Here is a 25,473-nt window from a genome sequence, read left to right as displayed (position 1 = left end):
TCACTCACAGTGCCTCAGCTCTCACCTACAGGCACTTAGCTCAGTTTTATGCTGTTCCAGGTCCCCGCAGGCCCCCGCTGGGGGCTGGGGGCCAAAGCTCCCCTGTGGGGCTCTGAGCCCCTTCCTCGTGGCTCTACAACATGGCCACCTCTCCTAACAACAACCAAAACTACAACTCGTCTCTTCCGGTGAGCTTGTGGAATGTTTACATTTTGCAGGAGCGTCCATTGGACAAAACTTCAAAACTTCCAGGGGTTTCCACCCCTTGGGGTCTACCACTTTTCTTAGCCTCTGGGGGAAAACAAGATTCAAACCACTACAACAAGTTAACCCATCTAGTCGATCAAGGGAAGCCAGTTGATGTCATCTTTTTGGACTTCGGCAAAGCTTTCTATACTGTCTCTCACAGTATCCTTCTGGACAAAATGTCCAGCATACAACTGGATAACCATTTTATGCAATGGGTGAGCAACTGGCTCACAGGTTGGGCACAAAGAGTTATAGTGAATGGGGTAATATCAGGCTGGCATCCAGTCACTAGTGGGGTTCTGCAGGGCTCCATCCTCAGACCAGTTCTCTTCAACATCTTCATTAATGATTTGGATGCAGGGCTTGAAGGAATACTAAACAAGTTTGACGATGACACTAAATTGGGAGGAGCTGTCAACTCCCTCGAGGGCAGACAGGGCATGCAAAGAGACCTCAACAAATTAGAGAGATGGGAAATCACCAACCATATGAAGTTTAACAAGGAAAAGTGCTTGATTCTGCACCTAGGACAGGGCAATCCTGGTTGTGTGTATAGACTAGGGAATGAGAGGCTGGAGAACAGTGCTGTGGAAAGGGACCTGGGGGTCCTGGTTGATGGCAAGTTGAATATGAGTCAGAAGTGCCCTGGCAGCCAGGAGGGCCAACCATGTCCTGGGATGCATCAGGCACAGCATCTCCAGCTAGTCAAAGAAGGTGAGTATCCTGCTCTACTCTTCACTGGTGCAGCCTCACCTTGAATACTGTGTGCAGTTTTGGGCACCACAATATAAAAAAGACATTAAGCTATCAGAGAGCATCCAAAAGGAGGGCCACGAGGATGGAGGGGAAGCCTTTTGAGGAGCAGCTGATGTCACTTGGTTTGTTCAGCCAGGAGGAGACTGAGGGGAGACCTCATTGCAGTCTTCAACATTCTCATGAGGAGAAGCGGAGGGGCGAGTACTGATCTCTTCACTCTCATGACCAGTGACAGGACTTGAGGAAACAGCATGAAGCTGAGTCAGGGGAAGTTTAGGTTGGATATCAGGAAAAGGTTTTTCACCCAGAGAGTGGTTGAGCACTGGAACAGGCTCCTCAGGGAAGTGGTTACAGCACCAAGACTGGCAGAGTTCAAGAAGAATTTGAACAATGCTCTCAGGCACATGGTGTGATTCTTGGGGTGTGCGGGGCCAGGAGTTGGACTTGATGATCCTTGTGAGTCCCTTCCAACTCAGCATATTCTATGATTCTATGATTAATGAATCAGGCATTTCAGCATTATTGAACACCAAAAGCAGCATGACACCCCCTTCATCATTTACCACTGGTAGCTTTGCAAATAGGGTATTGTTTGAGTCACTTTACCCCATTCCAGGCAGAGCATCCTGCTACAGTATCAAGACCGGCTCATACACAGAGAAATATGGAAATATATTGGCGTAGCGAGGACAGCATCTCTTTTTCACATATTCCCCAGATGTTACTTTATCAATATTCATCCACATTTTGTTTCCTTCCCCAGGAATTGCAGGTCACCACATAAAAGCAGACCAGATTTTACTTCATGGTAAAATGGAAAGTTCTGCCTGTAAAGTGATGACCAGAAGGAAACCAGCAGCTGTTGACAGTGTTACAATGCCGACTCCAGTATTCTCTCTCCTACCTTCATCATCAGCCTGAGAAAGACGCCCCCTATTCTGCTCAGGGCTTTATCATCGCTGGTCCTCCCCACCACAGAGGCCCATAACATGTCTGTGAGTGTTTATCTCTCTCCTCATACCAGAGAGCGCCTCTCTGGAATGCAGGAGGAGAAAACATCCAAAACTGTCTTTGAGAAAGACACTTCTTTTAGGCAGGAAAGCTTTCTTAAGCAAATAACTCTATCTCCTCATAGTGAAATCTTCCAGAAAGGGTAATCTATCCTTATAGGTGATAGCTTTATACAGTCAGAAATCAAGACAAATCATTCAGGCATCATCATGCCTTTTCTTGGGCATGGATAAAGAAGTTAATCTTGCATTGTCTTAATTTCCAGTGAATGGGGAACCCATAGTATATTACCCTACATGCAGCGATTAGGAGTTTCATAGTCTTGTCAAACCTTTGATTCCACATTCACAAAAAACATATTTGTATCACTGTTATGGAATGATTATGTATTTAATTGTTCAATTGAAAGTGCTTTTTCTGTGAACTCCTTCTGATTTCCCTCTCATTTCCTGAATAAATATTGAAAACAAGGGTTCCATGCTGTAAAATAGCCTCTATAAAGATTATATTAAAAAATCAGGATTGTCTGTTTAGTCTTTAATACTTTCCTATATATAAACTAAGGACAGATTTTTAAAGCAGCAGAAAACAAAAGTCCACAAATATTTTATGATCAGTTTCAAGAAGAAAGTGTATGCTTGACTGCATAGTTCATTCTTTCCATTCTCAGAAGTCAAATTAAATTGTAGCCCAGATGTTGAAATAATTTAGTTGAAAACTGAAAGAAACTGTGTTAATGAGAAAACAGAACAGTACCTATGGGTTTCCTGTAATTAATAGGGAGCTCTTTGAAAATTCCTCAATTCTAACCAAGTCGACAAACTGAGTCCAGCTGTTGAGCAAACAGTCTTCTCTGTGTCACATTCTTGCAAGTAGCCTCAGGCAACTCTGAAAGGATGGAGAATGACAGGCAGTAAGAAGAATTTTAGAGCTTCAGCTATAACAAACCCATCCAGAATAAAGTTAGGGGACCAATGGAGAACTTCCAAGGGGTCTGATCTACCTGGACTTGCCTCCTTGTTCAACACCACAGTACTGGAGTGAGTCCTCCATCCTAAGCTACCCTTGTGTAGTGGCTGGATGCTAGGTGCCCACCAAGCTGCTCTATCACTCCTCTTCCCAGCTGGACAAGGGAGAGAGAATAAGATGGAAAACAACTCGTGGGTTGAGATAAGGCAGTTTACTAAAGCAAAAGCGGAAGCTTGCGTGCCCAAAAGCAAAGTAGAAAATAACAAGGTTTGTTCTCTACTTCCCATCAGCGAGCGATGGCCAGTCACATCCCGAGAAGCAGGGCTTCAGTAACGTGTAATGGTTTCTTAGCAGGTAGCCATTGGAAACAACGAATGCCCCGTTTCTGCTCCTTTCCTTAGCTTTTATATCTGAGATGATGTCATATGGCATGTGTCCTAGTTAGAACAGCTGGGACCAGTTCATCACCATGTGAGTGTAACCCAAACTGTGTATTCTACACCCTCCATGCCATTTCCCAGAAACTGTTAACAATAGACCATTTGCAGCAGCTGCCCAGAGCACACCTGACCCCGCAGGCTATAAGCTGGGTGTTAAGAGGCCTTTGAGATAGGAGGATGCTCCTGTCCTCACACCCACGACTCACAATCACCCATTGTGGAACTTCCCACCCTGAGGGAGGTACTGGGCATTCCTGCCTGAACCTGAGTGTATATAATCTTGGGGTCTTGGGACTTCTGATACCATTTGTTGGATCCAGAGGAGGACCAGAACCTCAACTGGACTGCAACCACCACTCTCGACCGGACTGTGAGAACCACTTTCAACCAGACTGCGATCACCACCCTCGACCAGACTGCGACAGCACTCTCGACCGGACTGCGATCACTACCCTCAACCAGACTGTGACCAGCACTCTTACCAACAGGTTTTCCCTCTCCTTTTACTCTGGACTCAGGGGACCACGTGGGGCTCAGCACGGGGGCCAACAAACACCACTCTGTTCGTGCCCCAGGGTGCTGCGTTATACATCTGGGTTTTGTGGGTTAAACCAATTGTTTGTCCATATAATTGCATTTATGGTATTATTTTTATTAAATTGTAACTCTGACTTATCTCTTTGGAGTTGGGTTCATTTCTCCTGCCAGTTTACCTTTAAACCAGCACAGTATGGACTATCTCTTTGGTTAGTTTGGGTCAGCTGGCCTCCTTGGATTCCCTCTCAGAATCTTGCCCTCGATTGGGGAAGGAATGTTACAGTGCTGATGCTGTGCTCAGCAGTAGCCCAAACACTGGTGTGTTATCAACCCCTTTCTAGCTACCAATGCAAAGCACAGCACTGTGAGGGCTGCTATGGGGAAATGAACTCCATCTCAGCCAGACTCAACACACCTTGAAAATGTATATTTTTGGTAGAGATTTCTCTCTTTGCCTCAGAAGGTATTTCCAGCATCATATCAATCCTGTGTGACTTTCCAGCATGGCTTGCTGCCATTTTAATTTGTGTGCAAGACAGAGCCTCACTGCATCTGTGTACCCAAGGGAAGGGAGAAACACTGGGCCTCCATGTGCCTTATTTTACATGTGTAAAGCTGTATTTTAAAACTAACATTGGTTCTTGCTTGTTTGGGGCAGCTAGGTGAGGTTGTTTTGAGAGTGGGAAAAGGACGAAGGAAAAGTACAAACGCCTGTACTGCATCAAGTATTTCTAGTTTCTCTTCATTTTGGGCTGGATTTTGCCAAATAGTTTCAGTTCTTCATGGAGGCATGCAGCCTGGGGAGGTGTAGAGAAATAACTGAGTGAAGGCAAAGAAGTGTCCCTCCATGCATCCCTAGCACCTGGAGGTTGCCACATATTGTATCATCTCTGTAGGAGCATATTCGCTTCTTCATATGCCTGCATGTAGACATAGTGTAACTATTCTCCACGTCCTCTTCAACCCCTTCTAAATGAATTCACAGAATCACAGAATATACTGAGTTGGAAGAGACTTACACTCCGGATGTAAACTATATGTTGCCCAGAGTGGTTCCATTTTATTTAAGACTTTTTAAAAGCCTTTTGGTTTTTAAGCTCTAATTAGCATCTGGAGAAAGAGTCTCACACTCTTGTCTAAGAGAAATTCTTTTAATTTAGTGAGAAAAATAAGATATTTTGACAAAAAGGTTTTACAAGAGTAAAATACAACCAAGAAAAGGCATTTCACTAAAACATTCAGCACAAAAAACCCATTCCACAGAAAACACACACTAAAAACAATCAATATATGAGCTTTAGTAAAACACAGTTCATTGGTTTTAAGTTACCCACAAGAGAAGGAAAAGAGTAACAGAAGAAAACAGATTAAAAGGGGTAAAGAAAGATAAGAGAGAAGGAGAGAGAGAAAGGAGAGGAGAATAGTTACCAACAAGATTCGATGATTCACATGGTGCCAGCTGGAGAGGAAGAAGAGAGAGAGGAACCTCACATGGCGTCTCATTTATTTATAGAGTTCAATTTTCCCTCCCAAGCAGGATACCCGGTCAGTACCTTCCAGGCCAGAGTGAGGTATGCTATAGCCAACCAGAGGCTGCAGGGGTGTGGTGTGGGCGGGCTACCAGGCAGGTCTGCGGCCTTATGTGCAGGCCTTACCATGTATCTGCAGGTCTAGGCCCAGCCCTTCCCCACATGCACACACACACACGCACTCACAGTGAGTTGGTGCCGACCCACCTCAATAATTCAGTGACATTCGGATCCAGGATCTCACAGGGACCCACAAGGATCATCGGGTCCAACTCTTAACCCTGCATGGGATCATCTGCAAGAGTCACACCATATGCCTGAGAGTACTGTCCAAATGCTTCTTGAACTCTCTCAGGTTTGGTGCTGTGACCACTGCTCTGGGGAGCTTGTTCCAGCACCCAACCACCCTCTGGATGAAGAACCTTTTTCTAATATCCAGCCTAAACCTATCCTGGCAGAACTTCAGGCCATTGCCTCAGGTTATGTCATTGGTCACCACAGAGAAGAGATCAGTGTCTGCTGCTCCTCTTTCCTTCACAAGGAAGTTGTAGACTGCAATGAGGTCTCCCCTCAGTCTCATCATGTCCAGGCTGAACAGACCAAGTGACCTCAGCCTCTCCTCATATGGCTTCCCCTCAAAGCTCTTCACCATCTTTGTTGCCCTCGTTTGGACACTCTCTAATAGCTTAATATCTTTCTTATATTGTGGTGACCAAAACTGCACACAATATTCAAGCTGAGGCTGCACTACCAGATAAAACAAGGTGAAAGTCTTCCTCCCAAAGCAAGATTTCCATGTGCAAACAGGAAAACGTGCAGGAAAACAACAGCAAAGCCTAAAACCAGCAGAGAACAACTTGGGTCTGGGGTTGGGCAGGGTCTGTCTGGATAACATGAAGATTAGTACTTTGCTTTGGTTTTCAGCAGAGCAGTATATCACATGGCAATATAGGAAAATATTTTATATCAAAGATTGTTCATCAAGAGCTTCCAGATGAGTTGATAGCACCTAATGTCTCTCACTTCAAGTTTACTTTGGCAGATCTCCCTGATACTTTGTCATATGCACACCTCATCAAATCTTCCTCCTGCAGACCCATCAGATCCTTTTACACATAGTCTCCCTACACCAAATGTAGAATCAGATGTCCCTGACTCTTAATAGTTAGAAAAATATTGGGTTTCCTAATATGTCCTTTAAAAAGCCTGACTTGAAAGCATATTACTTATTCAGTACATGCATTCTGACTATTGGCAGACTATGTAACAACTCAAATACTTTCTAGAGCTTGCAAGTTCAGAGGCTCACTAGGAAGGAAAGTAAAAGCATTATTAGGAGCTTCTAAGAAGTGTCATGAGAAAGTCATAAACACCCCAAATCATTTACAAAAGAAAAATTAGTGCAGTAAGCCAGCGTAGAACAACACAGAAGGTTTTTTTCTAAATGAGAAAATGAGTGTCAGTCCAAAAGGAAACAGACTGTCAGCTTGCAAAGCTTTATGAGGGAAAAAAAGTATCTAAACGATGTGAAGCAAGACACTAAGAATGGTGTTCAGCTTATAGATTTACATGTAAGTGTAGATATCTGCCCATAACTGTCTGTGTGTCAGTTAATTTTGGAGAACTAGGCAATTCGACAGAAAGCAGATGCCCGCCTTTGCTCCACTAAGGCACTGTCTACTCACTGTCAGGCTCCACTCAGGACACTCAGACCTAGACCTCTTGGGTGCCTAGGACACCCACTGGATTTGCAGGATGGACAAGAGTCCTGCACCTTCCTTATCCAGTATGAGGGTGTTAGAAGGATGTCCATGGTCACCTTAAATTGCACTGAGTTCCCATTTTAGAAAGGGAGGTCATTCTCTACCAACTGTACAGACCAGATCTCCATTGGTCGCGATGAAGGGGTGTCGGGGTTAACAACAGGTCTGTCGGAAGGAAGTAAGAAGATGGAAGATAGGAATTACAAAAACGGATATCCTGGACTTTCTGCAAGTCACCGTGACTTTGCTCTAACCAGGTCATCATGACTATGCAGATGCTGTATCAGCATGACTTTGCTATTTGGCAGCCAATCCTGAAGTATGTGTACATAAATGCACCAATTACAGGTTAACATGCATGTTGTGTTAAGGTCTATAAATCTCTGTAACCTGTTGCAATAAAGATCCTTTTCTCCTGTCCTATTTCTGGAAGAAGACTGATTCTGTGTCGCTGTGGTCGTCTCAACAGCGACATTTGGTGACTCCGACGTGATTGCTGCACCGAAGGGACCGAACCGTGACTCACTGCCCAACCCGCTAGGCTCCCCCTCCGATTGAGGGACCCTCCATCCCAGCTCACACACAGTGCCACTGCTGCAGAAAAAAACCCAGTTTTTCCACCGGATGACTCCGCCGAGAAAACAACTAAGGAGAGAAATTCAAATTGAGACGTGCAGGCAAATGGAGCGGGGCAGAAACAACCTGGAGAGCGAACAAAGGGGCTGCGAAACCAAACCGAGTGCTGCGGCCCCTCAGCGGGAGCCAGGCAGGGAACAGCAGAGCAGAGCCAGTCCTTGTACGAGCAAACGGGCTTAAAGTCAGCAGCAACTAGAGCAAAGCGGCACACCCCCCCTCCTTCTTTCCTTTCTTTTTCGCAGCCTGAGTTACCTATTCTTTGTTCATGTGCTAGTTAACTGTTTCACAGTGTGTAAGGCAAAACACATAAGATATGCAACAGTTTTAAAACGTTCTTGCAGATTAAGTTCACTGTAGTGAAAGCCTGCGGTGAAAAATTCTGAAGTGGGGGGGGGGGGCTAGAAAGTTGCCTTCCCGTATTTCTGTTAACTCTCGTCTTAACTCCGTTGTCTGTCCAATGTGTCGTTGTGAGCTCATAGTGTTACTAATGTTACCGTGTGTGTGTGTGTGCGTGTGTGTGGAGAAGCGACCAAAGTTTTTGCTAGGAGAAAAAAGAAAAAGAGAGGTAAAAAACCCCTCCCTTGCAAAATTCAGCCTTATCAGCGGGAGAGATAAAGTGTAGTCACACAGTAGAGACAGTTTGTTGCTTAGCAACCAAGCGGGAGGTTTAAACCTCCCCCAACCAAATCCACAAAAAGTTTAAAATAACAGTTTCTGGGAGCTGGAAAGGGAGTAAAACCCTCCTGCTTTATAGAAACTGCAACTTTGCAACCTTCTGATTGGAGAAAGAAATTATCTTACCTTGCAGTCAAAGGGGGGGGAGTGAGGAAAGACAGATTTATAAGATGGTCTTACTAAGTGTTTTTTGAAGTTGTTTATCTAAATAGCCAAAATTGTTTTAAGATACATGCATAAATGTAATGGAGAAGTAGAGTTTTTAAAGTTTTTATAGTGACTACTGACAGGTTTTCTTTGAAGTCTAAAAACCCATCCCGCTGCCTTCGATAAAGAATTCCAAAGTGTGTGGGGGGAACTGTACCGTTTCCCCTCCCTTTTTTCTCCCCGATCAGACAGCCGTGCAAACACCCTTTCGTTGCTTCTGTGTTTTACAGACAAGTCTTTAGAGATTACTAGAAAAGTTTTTAGGTAGACTAATTTAGTAAAATGCCTAGTTCCAAGATTTCTTATTTGACAAAAGCAATTTTTGCCAGAGAAAAAAGAAAAAATGGACCGTTTTAGCCTGGAAATTCCACCTTTGTGGAGAGAGAGATAAAATCTAAAGAGATAATACAGGGAATTGCCTGATAACCCTAATTTTTCTGTTCTCTTCTCAGTAGAGCATATGCCAGAAAGACTGAGAGGTGGAAATTTTCTTAGTCAATTTTTTTTAATGCAAATTGTTGCTGAAAAACAGAAAACATTCTGAAAAAACTCGAGTGCCTTCAGAACTGAGGTTTTCTGAGAAAGGAAAAGGGTATAAATGCTCTTTCACCCAAAGATATTTTGCTAGAAAAGATAACAGCACCAATAACTAACTCTAAAATAGAACACAACTGACTATTAGTTACAGCCTTGCATTGATTTGTTTAGGTTTATTACATTTGGGGATTCAAAAGACAAATTCTACCTTACTCAGATTCTGTTAAATACAAATATGCATAATTTTGAAGGTATCTAAAATTGTCTTAAACTGCATCTGTTCTAGTCTCTGTGCTAAGCAGCAGAGGTGTGTAGACCAGAACTGTTGCTGCTTTGCCAGGAAGCATCCCTGATCCCCTGGTATGCTCCTATAAGCAAAACCCTGGTTTGGAGCAACCTGAGTGAGTTTTGCTGTGGCTTTATTTAGATTGCTAAAGTTGGAAATTGTTTACAGTTGTTAAAATTCTTAAATGCACCTGCACAAGTTAAACTGTTATAACTATTTTGTTTAAGTAATGTGTTTAAAGTTTTCAAGCATTCCTACTCTTCATTACTTAATACATGCAAATATTCTCAAAATGTTATGTTATCCCAGAAAAGTATATAATATCAGCAAAACTTCAGAATTAGTTGTTTATAAATCCTGGCTGATCATGTCCTTTCAGAGGCTGGATGACACTGCTTAAGTCTGAAAGGACGTGACTGTTCTCCAGTTTAATTTTTTTGTATTTAGAGAGACAGAAATCTGCCCTATGAATAATTACTGTGAATCCTTACATTAGAAATGCTGTTCAAATCCCAAGCTGTGTGTGACTTGATAACAGAAAGGTAAAAGAGATAAAACTATATTTAATTCAATCATGCAAATGGACACTTATCCATGGAGCTGACACAAAATGAGGACAACTCTAGCCAAATGGAAATAGAGGACTCCTTGGACATTTTTAGTTCAAAATTACTAGATCATCCTTACTGTAAAAGTCCTCTCGAGGAGCCTTCACCAGAAAGCACAGGACTAAAATCAGGAACTCAGAAGGGAGGCAAAAGGAACAGTCAGAAAAATTCCTGGGTGGCTGATGAGCAGTTGGCAACATGGCTTTGTGGATTCCTATAGAAGTTATGAAGAAATATGGCAGTTTAATACCAGTCTGTGAAAAAGATGTCATGGGAAGATTAAAAGAAGTCTTTAATGAAGATTTCTCCCATAGAAAACCTTTTATCACCAGGGAAATCATGAAGTATCGGGAAAAACATCCAAAACCCTCCACTTGCAATTTCCGGGTCTCCTTTAATAAGCTCATACTAGATATGGATGGTTTGGCTCCACTGGAAGGCCGGAACTGGCTGAATGACCAGATAATTAACATGTATGGTGAACTCGTAATGGATGCAGTCCCTGAAAAGGTTCATTTCTTTAACAGCTTTTTTCATAGAGAGCTCGTAACCAAAGGATATAATGAGGTAAAACGATGGACTAAAAACGTAGACTTATTCAAAAAGACTCTTTTGTTAATTCCTGTTCACCTGGAAGTCCACTGGTCCCTCATTACTGTGAACATCCCCAGTCGAATTATTTCATTTTATGGTTCCCAAGGCATTAATTTTAAGTTTTGTGTAGAGAACATTTGAAAGTATTTGCTGACTGAAGCAAAGGAGAAGAATCGCCCCGAGTTCCTTCAGGGTTGGCAGACTGCTGTGACAAAGTGCATTCCACAACAAGAAAATAACAGTGACTGTGGGGGTTTTGTGCTCCAGTACTGCAAGTGCCTCGCCTTAGACCAGCATTTTCAGTTCTCCCAAGAAGATATGCCCTGAGTGAGAAAAAGGATTTACAAGGAGCTGTGTGAACGCCAGCTAATAGACTAATAAAATGCAGCCAACCTAATTTCTCTGGCATTTCTGACAAGTTGCAGCTGGTGTTTGTGTACTTGAATTTCTGAAGACTTCCAAGAATTTTGAGCGATTCTCAGCTGAGTGGTGTGGCCACTGTCAATACTGCAATTTTTTGACAAGTTCTTTAACTGGCAGAACATAACAGAGCTGCCATAGAATATTCCTAATGTCAGTTTGGTTCTCTTATGTTCTTTCCTGTATTTAATATTTATTATCTCAGCATGCATATAGGCAAAGCATGCAACTAAAACCATAAAACTGTAGATTTAGGGCACCTTTGAGATATAACTAGAAATGACAAATACAGGTGAATTTTTCTGGAAACATAAAGATGCATGGTATGTTTTCTGATGCAATAATGCTTTGAATCAATAACAGATAATAGTCATAGCAGTGGAATTTAGGTTATGAAATAACTTAAGTGCATTTTAGTTAGAAATTAAAAGTGTACAAGCATTACTTTCTTATGTTCTTTTAACTCAAATGACATTGTTTTTATTGAGCTACATAGAAAAATCAAATTACTGCAAGATACAAACATGCAGAAGTTCCTAACTCACTCATAGAACAAGTTATTATCAAGAAAGCATTTTACACATCAAATTAATATTTATAAATACAAAAAAAAGGGGTAAAGAGATATGTATGCGTATAAACAGATGCTAACTCAGAATAGATCGCATTTAAGTTTGTTAGGCCTTATATTCCTTATAATAATTCCTCTTCAAACCAGGTACAGTTGTTAAACGTGACTACCAAAAATGACAAACTGAAAAGTACATAGCCAATAACTACTTAAAATGTAAAATGTGTAATTAAAATGTAAAAGTATAATAGAAATTCCAGTTATGCGTCAGTGAAGGATGACTGAGGTGGCCACCAATTGAATGACAGGAAAAAGATTGTATGAGAGAGAGAAACTGTGTATATATATATATGTGTGTAGGCTTAAAAATACTTTACATGAGTGTCAAGATTTTAAGGGAATGTGTTACGTGAATCTGTCGGACCATAGTGAGTCCTTATTCTAGATGGTAGATGAACTCTCTTAACTTTTTTCTTGGTGAAGTGTTGTTATCCATCCTTATTGTAGGATGCTGCATTTCTTCTTAGCTTTAGATCAGGAACTGTCAATACTGATACCTTGCTTGATCAGCCTGTTGCAAAGGACCCTGCAACAGACTGTAAAGGCCATCTTTGTGGCATAAATACAAAAGAAAAGGGGAATTGTTGTGGTTAACAACAGGTCTGTCAGAAGGAAGTAAGAAGATGGAAGATAGGAATTACAAAAACGGATATCCTGGACTTTCTGCAAGTCACCGTGACTTTGCTCTAGCCAGGTCATCATGACTATGCAGATGCTGTATCAGCATGACTTTGCTATTTGGCAGCCAATCCTGAAGCATGTGTACATAAAAGCACCAAATACAGGTTAACATGCATGTTGTGTTAAGGTGTAACAGACAGATAACATACAAATGCCAAAAATTATGTTTCGCCATTGTTTCTACCTGTCAAAAAACTTCCTACCAAAAATTCTGTGTCAGTTTTCCACCAGAAGTTCTCACCAGAATTTTCCCACTGGTGTTTTCCTGCCAAAGGATCCTGTTATTGTTCATGGTTATCATATCTCTTCAAACATCTGAATAGGGCTACGTGCCAAGAAACCACACACGACCTCCTTTGAACACTATAAAAGTTAAGGAGAAATTTGGGAAAAGTAGGGAAAGAGGAGTGGGAAAGAGAATTGGCTATAGCAGCTAAAAGTCTCTCCCCCACCTCGCCCTCACCTTTTCTTCTGCCACCATATGCTGCCTGCCCATCACCAGAGACTGGACCTCTGCCATCTTGAAGTGGACTGAGATCCACCGTGCCACCTGCGTGAGTTTCTCCACCCTGACCATATTTCTGAGGGCCAAGAGGTGCAGCTAAACCGGGACCTCTGCACGGCCTGGGACACGGCCAGTGTGAGCGGCGAAGCCCACATCCTGGCTGCATTCCAGAGAACTAAAGCTGTAAAGACCCCCTGCAGCTAAAGAGATATAACATCGAAAGCAGCAGAGACAGAGAAAAAAAAAGGCAGAAAACTGCTTCTCTCTCTCCCCCCCCCCCCCCCCCCCCCCAGAGACCAGCTTGACGGAAAGGTAGTTTTTGGTGGTATCTTTTCTCTGCTTCTAAAAGTAATTTTAGCATTTTCCAACCTTTTCTTATTTTTTCCTCTTTCTCTTGGCATCTCTTAGCAATTAATAAAAACAGTTTTGGTATCAACAGATAACTTGTATGAGTTTTAATTTTGCTCAAGGGAATATTCGAATCTAAAAGTTCTTTCTGCAATATTTAAGCAGATCATAATATTTCTTTATTGGCGTAGTCGGAAGGATTCCCTTGAAGCAAAACTGTTCATTCCAAAACCTGATAATTGCTAATTTTTATGATCGATCATTCTGTGATAAGACAAAGAGAGTAAGATACCTTCCTTTTTTTTTGACTTTATGACTGTGTGACTTAAGGACTTTTGGCTTTACAAGTTATTTTTCCATTTTGTTCTGTTTTTGAAGTTAATGTGCACATTGTAACTTAGTGCTTTCTGGGGAGAAAGGGGTGAAATTTTGGAAATTAAGTTTTACGAGGGGCCCCCCAGATAAGCTCACCCCGGTTTTGGTTGTAATCTAACTTTTTAAGAGGTAACTCTCCAGAGGAAGGAGCGAGACTTTGGGAAATTTGCTGTAACTTTTAAGAGGGGCTCTCTGGAGAAGATTGCTCCGAATTTGTAAGGTAACTTTTTCAGAGGGGCCTTTCCAGGGATAGGAGTGAAGAACTTTGGAAATTTGCTGTAACTTTTAAGAGGAACCCCCTGGGGACGTATTCACTCTAAATTTGTGGTAACATGGAACATAATGTGCAAGTGCTTACTAATCTATTAGATGAATTTGGTGCCAGGCCATCTCCTCCGGGAATGGAATGGGCACAAGATAATTGGTATAATATTCAAGCAATTGTTGATCGAATCTCTACCCTGCGGGCAGGGGTGAGAAAAGGTAAAGGAAAACCTATCCTTTGTTCAATATTAGGTGCAGCTGTAATAACTGCAATTAACAACAAAGAACAGCAGCAAAAAGCTCACATGAAAGTGGTTAACTCACTGCAAGACTTAGTTAAGTCCTTGCAGATGCAGTTGGAGGAACGAGAGGCTACTGTCACTGTCCTCCAGGAAGAAATAAGGAATGAAAGGGCTACAGCCCGTGTGCTCTGAGAGGAACTGTATGCAAGATTAATGAGAGAAGGAAGAAGGGAATCAGAGCTGGAGTCACCTAAAGAAATATACCCCATCTCTGACTTAAAACATTTGCATGACCAAGTGGAAAAGCTGTCGGTGTCTCTCCGTCCCCTAATTAAAACAGAATACACATATGAGGGCTCGGATGGCGATACACCTCAAATAACTACAAAAGAAGTCCCTTATACAGCAACTGAATTAGCTAAGTTAAAAAAGGAATATAGCAGAACCCCTAAAGAATCTGAGTATGTTTGGAGAGTCTCTCTTACTGGGGGTGACCAAATTTTCTTATCAGAAAAAGAGGCTGAAGGATTTTGGGGAGCCGGAGTTTTCCTGACCACAGGAGATAACCATGCACCCTAGTCCCTTACCCAAGGAGCAGCCTATTGGGCTGGAGGACTCAACCCCTTAGAAAGGGGAGATCCTCTGGCTATAGTGGGAAATGTTAATCAGATTGTAGAAAGTGTTCAAAAGGCTGCTTGTTTACAAATGATGTATGATAGGGAATTAACACCAAGAAGTGAATCCCCTATGATGCTGCCTGTAGATCCTGAAAGAATGATTCCCCTTATCAGGGGACTCCCTGAGGCTATGAAGCCCATTGGCATTCGGCTAAAAGGACAAATAGAAAGCCTCACCAAAGGGGAAAGAACTGCAGCCACTTTAGAAGCAGCTTTAACCCCCAGTCGTTACCGTGGAGAAAATAAGATTTGGACCTGGGGAGAAGTGGCACAGGAATTAATTAATTATGGAAGAAAATATGGTCCAGTAGCCTCAATTACTACTGATACTAAATCAATTCGGCACACCGAATGCAAAAGTACTCCAGCAAGACTCCAAAAGGTAACATTCTCCTCTGGACAAGGAGGACCCACTAACACTGGGGGATACAGGGAAAAAAGGAATGCCCTGTGGATTGTGGGCTTGCAAAAAGGAATCCCAAAATCCCTAATGGATGGCCAACCCACAGATAAATTAGAGATATTAATTCAAGAATGACCAGTAAAGGAAGGATCCCTGAAAGCTGTCCCCGCTACAGCCCCTGCCCTGGAGGGGTCACAGAAAGGGGAGGAGAGACAATAATTTATGTTCTCCAAGTGGAGAGGTATGGTGGGTTGACCTTGGCTGGATGCCAGGTGCCCACCCAGCCACTCTGTCACTCCCTTTCCCAGCCATAAAGGGGAGAGAGAATAACATGGAAAACAACTCATGGGTTGGGATAAGGCAGTTTATTAAGGTAAAAGCAAAGCAAAAGCTTGTGCGTGCAGAAGCAAAGCGAAAAATGACAGGATTTATTCTCTACTTCCCATCAGCAGCGATGTTTGGCCACTTTCCCGAGAAGCAGGGCTTCCACACGTGTAATGGTTTCTTAGCAGGCAGCCATTGGAAACAACAAATGCCTGCCTTCCTGCTCCTTTCCTTAGCTTTTATATCTGAGATGATGTCATATGATATGGAATATTTGAGAGGCTGAGGGAGCTGGGGCTGTTCAGCCTGGAGAAGAGGAGGCTCAGGGGAGACCTCATCACTCTCTACAACTACCTGAAAGGAGGTTGTAGCCAGGTGGGGGTTGGTCTCTTTTCCCAGGCAACTATCAGCAAGACAAGAGGGCATGGTCTCAAGTTGTGCAAGGGGAGGTTTAGGTTAGATATTAGAAAGAATTTCTTTACAGAGAGGGTGGTCAGACATTGGAACGGGCTGCCCAGGGAGGTAGTGGATTCTCCGTCCCTGGAGATTTTTAAAAAGAGACTGGATGTGGCACTTAGTGCCATCGTCTAGTAACTGCAGCGGTAGTGGATCAAGGGTTGGACTTGATGATCTCGGAGGTCCCTTCCAACCCATCTGATTCTATGATTCTATGATCCCTTTGGTTAGTTTGGGTCAGCTGGCCTACTTGTGTCCCCCTCCCAGAAGGAATGTTACAGTACTGATGCTGTGCTCAGCAGTAGCCAAAACACTGGTGTGTTATCAACACCCTTCTAGCTACCAATGCAAAGCACAGCACTGTGAGGGCTACTATGAGGAAATGAACTCCAGCTCAGCCAGACCCAGTACAGGAGGCCAGTGCATGAGGTTTGTATGCTGAATCTGTCATAGCCCATAATGAGCAAGAGGAGATTCTATCACTTGATGGCTTCTGGTTATCTACAGAAAATGCTACAATAGCAACTTTATTTAAACTACTGCTAGAAGATTAGCCTGTTAGCCATGAAGGGAGTGATAAACCTCAAATGAACTTTTCTTGAAATCTTGTCTGCTCTCAAAACTTCAAGGATTTCAAACCCAAATGATTGCTTGACAGTGTAAATTAAGTTTGCAAGTAGATGTGGGCTGAGGTTAATTTAGTAGGATGTTTTATTTTTTACCAAAAAGAAATTCTGAACTCCATAATTTCTTTTCCAGCAGCACAGAACAGATATGTTAGGAGTGAAAGGAAGCACCAGTTATTGCAACAGCAGAATTAATACATTCTGTTTCTCTCTCAAAGGGGGAGTTACTTCTAATCTGTGTGCAAATCCTGAACTCTGAACAGATGTCATGTTCAGTAAAGGAAAATAAGACAATTTAAGCAAAACAAACAAGGTTGTGTGTCCTAAGCAAAGGACCAGGAGCCAAGAAATGCTGAGTATTCTTTCCAGCTCTGACAATGACTCACAACATGACCTTGGCAAGAGACTTAACTACTTTGGACTTCATTCAGACCTAAAGTAAGTTATCTGAACCAGGAATAAGCTTACTTCTGGGACCATTAATGTCAGTTATATGACTGAGTAGTTTCAGCTACTATCCATGGAGAAGATAGTAAAGAAACTCAGGCAGGTGTGTGAGAAATATCTCTAATTAAAATTTTGGAGACGGCCAAATAAAGTGAAACAAAGAACTTTATTAACAGCGTTGGGTGCACCGAACTCATGACCTGGTTCAAGCACACCTGAATGGGAGGGACGAGCCTTTTTAAGGTCTCTTGATTTACATAGCCACTCCCTCGCTCCTCCCATGCCAGGCCTTGCTCTTTTCTTCCTTAAAAGGTGATCTTTGCCTTTTGGTACAGTTCATTGGTTGTTCCCATCCACCTATCAGGTTGTTTCCCTGCCCCCGGCTGCATGGTCCCTTGGCAGTGAGCCCAAATTGGTCTTACTGCCTTACATGCTTTCAGATTTACCTCCATACTATAACAGTAAGCAGAACAGTAAGCAAAACAGTAAGCAGCAGTAGGTAACAACAAGAACAGTAAGCAAAACAATGAACAGAACAACAAGCAACCCACCAGCTCCTGACCACAAAATGGTTCTTCAATCGCTCCAAACAAAATGACCTCCAGGTATCTCAACACGAAGTAACCATGGAAATCCCTGCTTGTAATAAAACTACCTTATTTATTTCCCATGGGTGTAATGAATTTGCCACAGATTAAGTGACCCACACAGCTCATCTATGCCCACTAGCTTCAGTAACAAACACTTTTCATACTAACTAGCATCCATGGCAAGAATTAAAGGCTGGGGTGAAGACATCAGGAGTATATGCTTGGGGTATAGAAAGTTTAATAGTTACGGTGGGCCAATAAGACAGCTATGTTAAGCTTCCTTCTGTAAGAAAAATCCTTGCTTTCAATTTATGAAATGGCAAAAAATACTTGCAGGACAAGGAAAATTGCAGCAAGAAATCCTTTATTGCAGCTCTGGGTGCAATCCCAAGTCACATGGCATGCAAAAGCACACATGGTTTGAAAAACACACCCTTTTTGTACCCTCTTGGCCACTTAAGATGTTAAATATTCAACAGGTAAAAGGTACTTTACCTTAAAAGGTAATTTTTCGAATTCAGGAGGGGGTGTCACCCTCCCTCCTGATTGATTGATGATGTCAGATGGGGTCTTTCACCTTATGGTCTCCACGAGGCGCCTAAAAACTCTTGGAATTAAATGAAAGAAGAGAAAAATATCCCACCACCCTTTGTTTTTCCACTAAATTCAATTTGCTTATAATAAAACCGGGTTATTTATTTCTCATACTTCTCATAGAAGTTTAGAAATGAGAATGAAGCAAACCTGTGGTAAAACATTGCTGTTGAAAAACTTTGTTGCTTTAGAAGAGGGGAAAGATGGAGAGAAATCTCTGAAGACTGCTTAGTAGTTGTTACAACCCACCCCAGAAGGGGAGGGTAACCGAGGTTCTTATTAATAAATCCCTTGGTGTGGATTAGAGTGAAACAACACTGAATAATTGGTGTTTGTAAACATATATATGTAGGGTTTATTTTAGAACAATTTTGTTTCAAAGGTAAACAGGTATGTTGCTGTTTGGGGTGTTATCATTCTATAGCAATACAGCAATATTAAAGCATAGCAATATAGTATTATTAAAACATAGCAATATTAGAGCATCTATAGCAATATGGCATTGTTAATATTAAAGCATCTGTAGATTAAAGCATAGCAATATGGCACTATTAAAGTATAGCAGTATTAAAGCATCTATGGCAATAAAGCATTGTTAAAGCATAAAGGTAACTGTTATAGACAGGGAGAACAAAAACTCTTAAAGTTTAGATAAAATTTTTATTTATGGCAAATGAGCAAAACAGCGCTGGGTGGCCGGGGAGTATCTTACTCCACCAATGGAGCAATACGTTTCAGTCCATCTTTTATAGATTTGTAACTTTCGTTTCCCCATAGCCCCCGCCTTGTTTCGTTTCTTCCTTTTCATATCATCAGCTCTCTCTGCGCAGGCTCTGCCCTGTTGCTAGGGAATCGGTCCTTCTGGTTTCCGTTTCTTCCTTTTCACGTCATCAGCTCTCTCTGCGCAGGCTCTGCCCTGTTGCTAGGGGATCGGTCCTGGGATGAAGGCGGCAAATCCTCCTCTTGTTATCCCTGGTTTACCTCTTTATGTACGCTTGTGCATTATGTCTTTCCCACATCATTCTAGGCATCCCTTCACCATATATACATTTAAGGTCTACGGTTAACATAACAGAATATAGCTTGTCATAGTAACATAACATTACGGTTTGACATTTTGCAACTACAACATTACAAATACAATTTGTACAGCAAATTATCTGTTTTTGTCTTTATTAACTATTACAATCCCCCCCTTTCCTATTTATCAGTAATTTGCTTATCATCTTGTTACAGCTTACCGAGTTGCACTCAGGGTAGGAGATTGTTCTGCTCTAGGTGTTTCTTCGTTCAATTCAAGATATTGCTGTCTCATTACCATAAGTTGTACCGTTTCAATTCTACTTTTAATAAAAGTCACAATTTTATTCAAGATACAAGGACCAAATGTCAAAATGATTAACATTATTAGGGGGCCTATTAGGGTAGAAATCAAAGTAGTTAACCAAGGTGATTGATTAAACCGTGATTCAAACCAGATCTGTTGAACTTCTCTTTCCCTCTTCCTTTGAAGAATTCCTTCACGTAACTTAGTCATAGATTTGCGAACTACTCCCGAATGATCTGCATAAAAGCCACATTCCTCTCCTAAGGCAACACATAGTCCCCCTTGTTGTAAGAATATTAAATTTAATCCTCTTCTATTTTGTAAAACTACTTCAGAAAGTGAAGTAAGGGACTTCTCTAAGTATGATATTGATTTTTCAATTCTTTCTTTCATCAACTGCTGCTCTCAGAGATGATATCCCTTTATTTTGTTGAACAAGGGATGTAATTCCAGTCGCTGCCCCTGCTGTTCCCAGACTAAGGAGCATGGCAATAGTTATGGCAGTAAGTGGTTCCCTTTTTTGTATCTTGTGTTTATTATCATCCCAATGGTCAAAGACCAATTCTTTTGAATGGTAAAGGATTCGGGGTATTACCGTTATCTGTACACAAAATTCTTTACTTTCGTTAAATATTTGTAAAGACAAACAGGGGTTTAAACCAGTCTTTGAGCATATCCACCATCCTTCTTCGCCAGGTATAGCCCATTTCTTTGTTTTATCAAGTTCCTTTATTGTAGAGTTGCATAAGTTATCTTTGGCTGGAGGTACATTTCCTATGCACACTCCTTGACCTCTCACCTGTTGGAGAGTGATTCCTATCTTTCTCTCTTCCCAATTACATTGTGTAGGGTTGTCCTGATTGGATACTTTAAATGAGGTGTTCAAAGCTATCCCTTCATAAAATGGAGGTTTGATATCATAACACAACCAACAGGAATTAGTCACGTTAGAGTCAGTGTAGTTAAGTGTATGATAGGCCGCTTGCATTAACTTTAATAAGGGTTCTGCTTCCTCATATACCTTGGTGGATGCTAAGGTTACACTAGTATCATTAAAACTAACAGTCGGGACAGTCGAGGTTGTGAAATTCTTTCCTTTCCTATTCCCCTTCTATCTTGAGTTACCTTCTTTCTTTTTTATGACCCTATTGGGTCCTATTGCCAGAGGGCGTTGAGTTATTTCTTGTTTTTTTAATTAGTACTAACCCTCCCCTGTCTGTTCCAGGTTCCCAGTATCTGACTCCCCAAGTTTTTCCTAATAACCGTCCTGGGTCCTCTGGTTGCATTACCTGTAGGATTATATAACCACAATTGCTATACCACACAGATCCCCCAGACGAATCAACCTGTGGATGCTTGCAGCCGGGTGGTCCCCATGTTGTGGTTAGGTACTTAACTGAGGAAGTAGGAGTCCAAGCGGAACCTATAGTGGCACAATCCCAATATGCACAATAATATTGATTAGGATGGTTACAATACCCCTTTCCTGGATTAGATGCAGGACAAAAATAATAAGGTTTCAGATTTAAACAATGTGGTATAGGTACCATTTGGCACAGTGTAACAGAGAAGCTAGGACGTCCTGCTGTAAGATTACACCCAATTATTTTTTGATCGCCCCATCTGGCCAAGGTCCAATTGTATGGCTGATGCGGACTTTCTCTGCTTTGGGGAAGCTGCCACAAAAGCACTACAATCCATACATAATTTCCCATGTCTCGTTCTCCACCGTATTATTGCTCTGCCTCCTTCGTCTACTCCTTTACAGGGAGCAACAAGGTTTTCAATATCTTCTCGGTAGCAGTCAATATTCTTCAGGAGAATATGGTTTTTTTGGTAGATTCTTACAGCTTCCCAGTCTTTTCCTTTATTTCCCAAGACCTGTTTGTTCCATATGCTTCTCTAATATTTCTAAAAGTTGGCTGGTTGTTAAATCTGTTTTCCAGGCAAATTTAATGGCACACTGTTCTAAAGTTTTGCACCAATCTTTTTTATAGACTTCCCAGGTTTCTGGTACCAAACATTCCCATCCGCAAAATAACCTATCAATTTCTAGAACACTCAGTTGCTCATCAGAAGCAATAAAGAAATCTCGACATTTCATACAATGGGTATGCTGTCTACTTGCTGCACAATACCACTCTATACCATATAATATGCATTTACAACTGACCCAACTTTGATGTCCTGAGTCTGGGTGTTTTATACAGGGTATTTTTCGTACAGGTCTTTCTGGCAAAGTAATTTCAGTTTCATATTCACAACAAAAAGGGAGATTTACCCCTTTCAGCAATTTGATACAATCCACTTCCCCTGGTCTGGTAGGGGATTACTCCATTCATCCAATGGCTATATAGAACTCTTATTAAGGTTTGGCCTGGAGGTACTCCAAACCAGGAGTATAGGCTAGGTCTTACGTCCCGTTCAAAGCGATTCATTCACCAGTCCTGTTTTTCTAAACTTCATTCGGAGATTCCCAGGTTGAGAGGTTACAGTCCATTCAGGAGGGTTGACTGGTCCTTTAACTCGAGACACATGAGTCCATCCTCTTTCTGCTGTACGAATTGCAGTATCTGTGGTGAGAAGAACAACAAAAGGCCCTTCCCACTGAGGGGTTAATGAGGATTCTTTCCAAGTTTTAATTAACACCTGATCCCCAGGTTGAATCTTATGTATTGACATGTCTAACAGGGGTCACTGAGCTACCAGTCCCTTCTTTCTCAATTCCTGTCTCCTCCTCATTAATTCAATTATATATTCCCTCAAAAGGGTATCTTCTACCTTTGGATTTTCTATTGGGATTCCAAAATCATATGGCATCCCGTACATCATTTCAAATGGTGAAATTCCTGTGTCAGTGGGTGGTTGGGTTCGAATATATAATAAGGCCAATGGTAAACACTTTACCCAATTCATTTTGGTTTCTATCATTAATTTAGTTAAATGCTTTTTTATTTCACCATTCATTCTTTCCACTTTACCAGAACTTTGTGGATGCCAAGGAGTATGGTATTCCCGCTTGGTTCCAAAAAGCTCTGTTGTCTCTTTAATTATTTTAAAGGTAAAGTGTGGTCCCCTATCCAAATCCACCACTGCCACAGTACCGTACCTTGGAATAATTTCTTCTAATAAAATCTTAATCACAGTTTTGGCTGTACATCGTGCTACAGGAAAAGCCTCTACAAAGTGGGTAAGATGATCCACTAACACCAGCAGGTGGCGATACTTTCCTACTTTAGGTAGCTCAGTAAAATCTGTTTGTACTTTCTCAAAAGGTCTTTTAGCTATTTCTCGTCCTCCATGAACCTGTTTGCTCAATTGCCTTTTATTTACCCTTTGACAGGTTAAACACCCTTCCAAAATTCTTTTAGCTATCCCATACGCTCCCACACAAACATATTTACTCTCAAATTGATCCACTAAAGCCTGGGTTCCCCAATGTGTCTGTTCATGTAATTTAATCATGATTTTCTGGGCAAGACCCTTGGGGAGTACTTCTTGACCATCTGATAGCTTCCATTTATTGTTTTCCTCTTTTGCTCCTACCTGTCGCAATTTTTCTCTCTTGATTGCTAAAACTTCTCGGGGAATCTAGGTTCTCAGGCCTTGAGTCCATTATTATTAATAGGGCTGCCTGTTTTGCTTCTTCATCTGCTAGGTTGTTTCCTCTAATGGTGACTTTTAGTCCTTTCTGGTGCCCCTTTACATGTACTACAGCCACTCTTTCTGGTTTCCTTAAGGCTTTCGGGGTTTCTTTTATTAGAGTCTCATGAATCAACCCTTTTCCTTGTGTATTAATTAGTTCTCTTTCCTCCCAAATTTTCCCAAAAGTATGCACTACTCCAAAAGTGTACTTAGAGTCTGTAAATATCGTTCCCACTTTTCCTTCTAACTGTTGTAAGGGTCTCAATAATGCATACAACTTGCAAGCTTGAGCTGACCATGTTCTGTCAAGAGGTCCAGATTCTCTGACCTGGAAAGTAATACCATCTATCACGGCATATTCTGACCTCTGGTGTCCATCCACTAGTCTGGATGAACCATCTATGTATAATTTTTCACCCTTTTCTAATTCTTCTTCCTCTAAATCTTCTCTGATCTTAGTCTGGAGATTTATTACCTGTAAACAATTATGTACTAATTCTCCTGTAGGTTCCCCATATAAGAAGTGAGCAGGATTCTGCAAATTCATCACTTCTAATTCTAATTTAGGCGAATATAATAAAATACTCTCATATTTCAACAATCGGCTATCTGTTAGCCATTTATCCGCTTTTTGTTGTAAAATTCCTCTTATGTTATGAGGAGTAAAAATCTTTAATTCCCCTCCAAAAGTTACTTTTCCCGTTTCTTCTACTAACAAGGCTGTAGCCACAATGGCTTGCAAACAAGTAGGCCATCCCCTGCTTACTGGGTCCAACAATTTAGAGTAATATCCAACTGGTTTCTTTTGTCCTGCCCATACCTGAGTTAGGACTCCATATGCAGTCCCATTTTCAGTGTTTACAAAAAGATAGAATGGTTTTCGTATGTCAGGCAAATTCAACACAGGTGCATTTACCAAGTCCTCCTTTAACTTTTCAAACTGTTCTTCATCCTCCTTACTCCACTTTATTATTCCTTCCTTTGTTAGCTTCTCATATAAAAATTTTACTTTACTACTATAATTCTCAATCCACTGCTGACAATATCCTAATAATCCCAAAAATTGTCTTATTTGTCTCTTATTTCTGGGTGCCTGCAAAGATAGAATCCCGTTTACTCGATTGGGGTCCAGTCTTTTGTGTCCTTTACTCAGTCGATGGCCTAGGTATTTAACTTCTTCCTCTGTGAATTGTGACTTAGACTTTGACACTTTCAACCCTTTCAAACTCAAAAAGTTTAATAATCTGATGCTTTCGTCTCTGACTGTTTCCGAATTTTCTCCAGCGATTAGTAAATCATCCACATATTGAATTAAAACAGTACCCTGATGGGTCTCGAAGGATTCCAATAACTGCTCCAAAGCTTGCCCAAACAAGTTAGGGGTTTCCGTAAATCCCTGGGGCAAAACTGTCCATCTTAGTTGCTGTTTTCTATGTGTCTCAGAGTCTTCCCATTCAAAGGCAAAATAGTTTCTACTTTCTTCCTTGAGGGGACAAGCCCAAAAGGCATCCTTCAGGTCAATTACACTATACCACTTATGGTCAGGGGAAAGTTGACTTAACAAGGTGTAGGGGTTAGCAACTGTCGTGACGAGGGAAGAAAGAGACCCTCAATATGAGAATCAGCAAGCTTCGTTTATTGATCATTGCTAACAGCTTAATATATGCTTTATAATTAGCTCATACATATTGCAAAAGCTAAGCTCATTATTGGCTCTGCTTAAATGTTGATCTCACCTCTTACTCCCTTCCTTTGTTGACACAGGTGGTTCTCAGTTGCTTTTGTTTTGCTAATCACAATGTCCTGTTTACCAGCCAGCTAACACAGTACAAGGGCACTGTAACCTTGCTATCTAAGATGTTCCCATGGCCTAGGCAAGCCGTGTTCGATAGCCAATTCCCTACAAATACCCCCGTTTTCTTATTCTGGGCCAACAATGTTTTCTCTGTTATAGCACTTACACGTTTAACAATACAAGAAAAAGCAATATGAACTATTACTAAAATTACAACAATTGTCAACAACCATCGTAGGCTTTTCTTTAACAAAACTTAAAACCCATTCAGACATAGAACCAAAAATAGATTGAAGCCACGAGTCTATAGGACTAGTTGTTACTGT

At 41.5% G+C, this 25,473-nt stretch overlaps 1 pseudogene; it reads left to right on the top strand.

Moving 5' to 3' along the window:
* Positions 1-10,168: 10,168 nt before the first annotated feature.
* LOC135404756 (sentrin-specific protease 5-like) lies at positions 10,169-11,215 on the top strand (annotated as a pseudogene).
* Positions 11,216-25,473: the final 14,258 nt, after the last annotated feature.

This window comes from Pseudopipra pipra, chromosome W (genome assembly GCF_036250125.1).
Source record: "Pseudopipra pipra isolate bDixPip1 chromosome W, bDixPip1.hap1, whole genome shotgun sequence".
Lineage (NCBI taxonomy): Eukaryota > Metazoa > Chordata > Aves > Passeriformes > Pipridae > Pseudopipra > Pseudopipra pipra.
The sequence above is the reverse complement of the archived record's forward strand: the minus strand, read 5'-3'. Positions and strand labels throughout refer to the sequence as shown.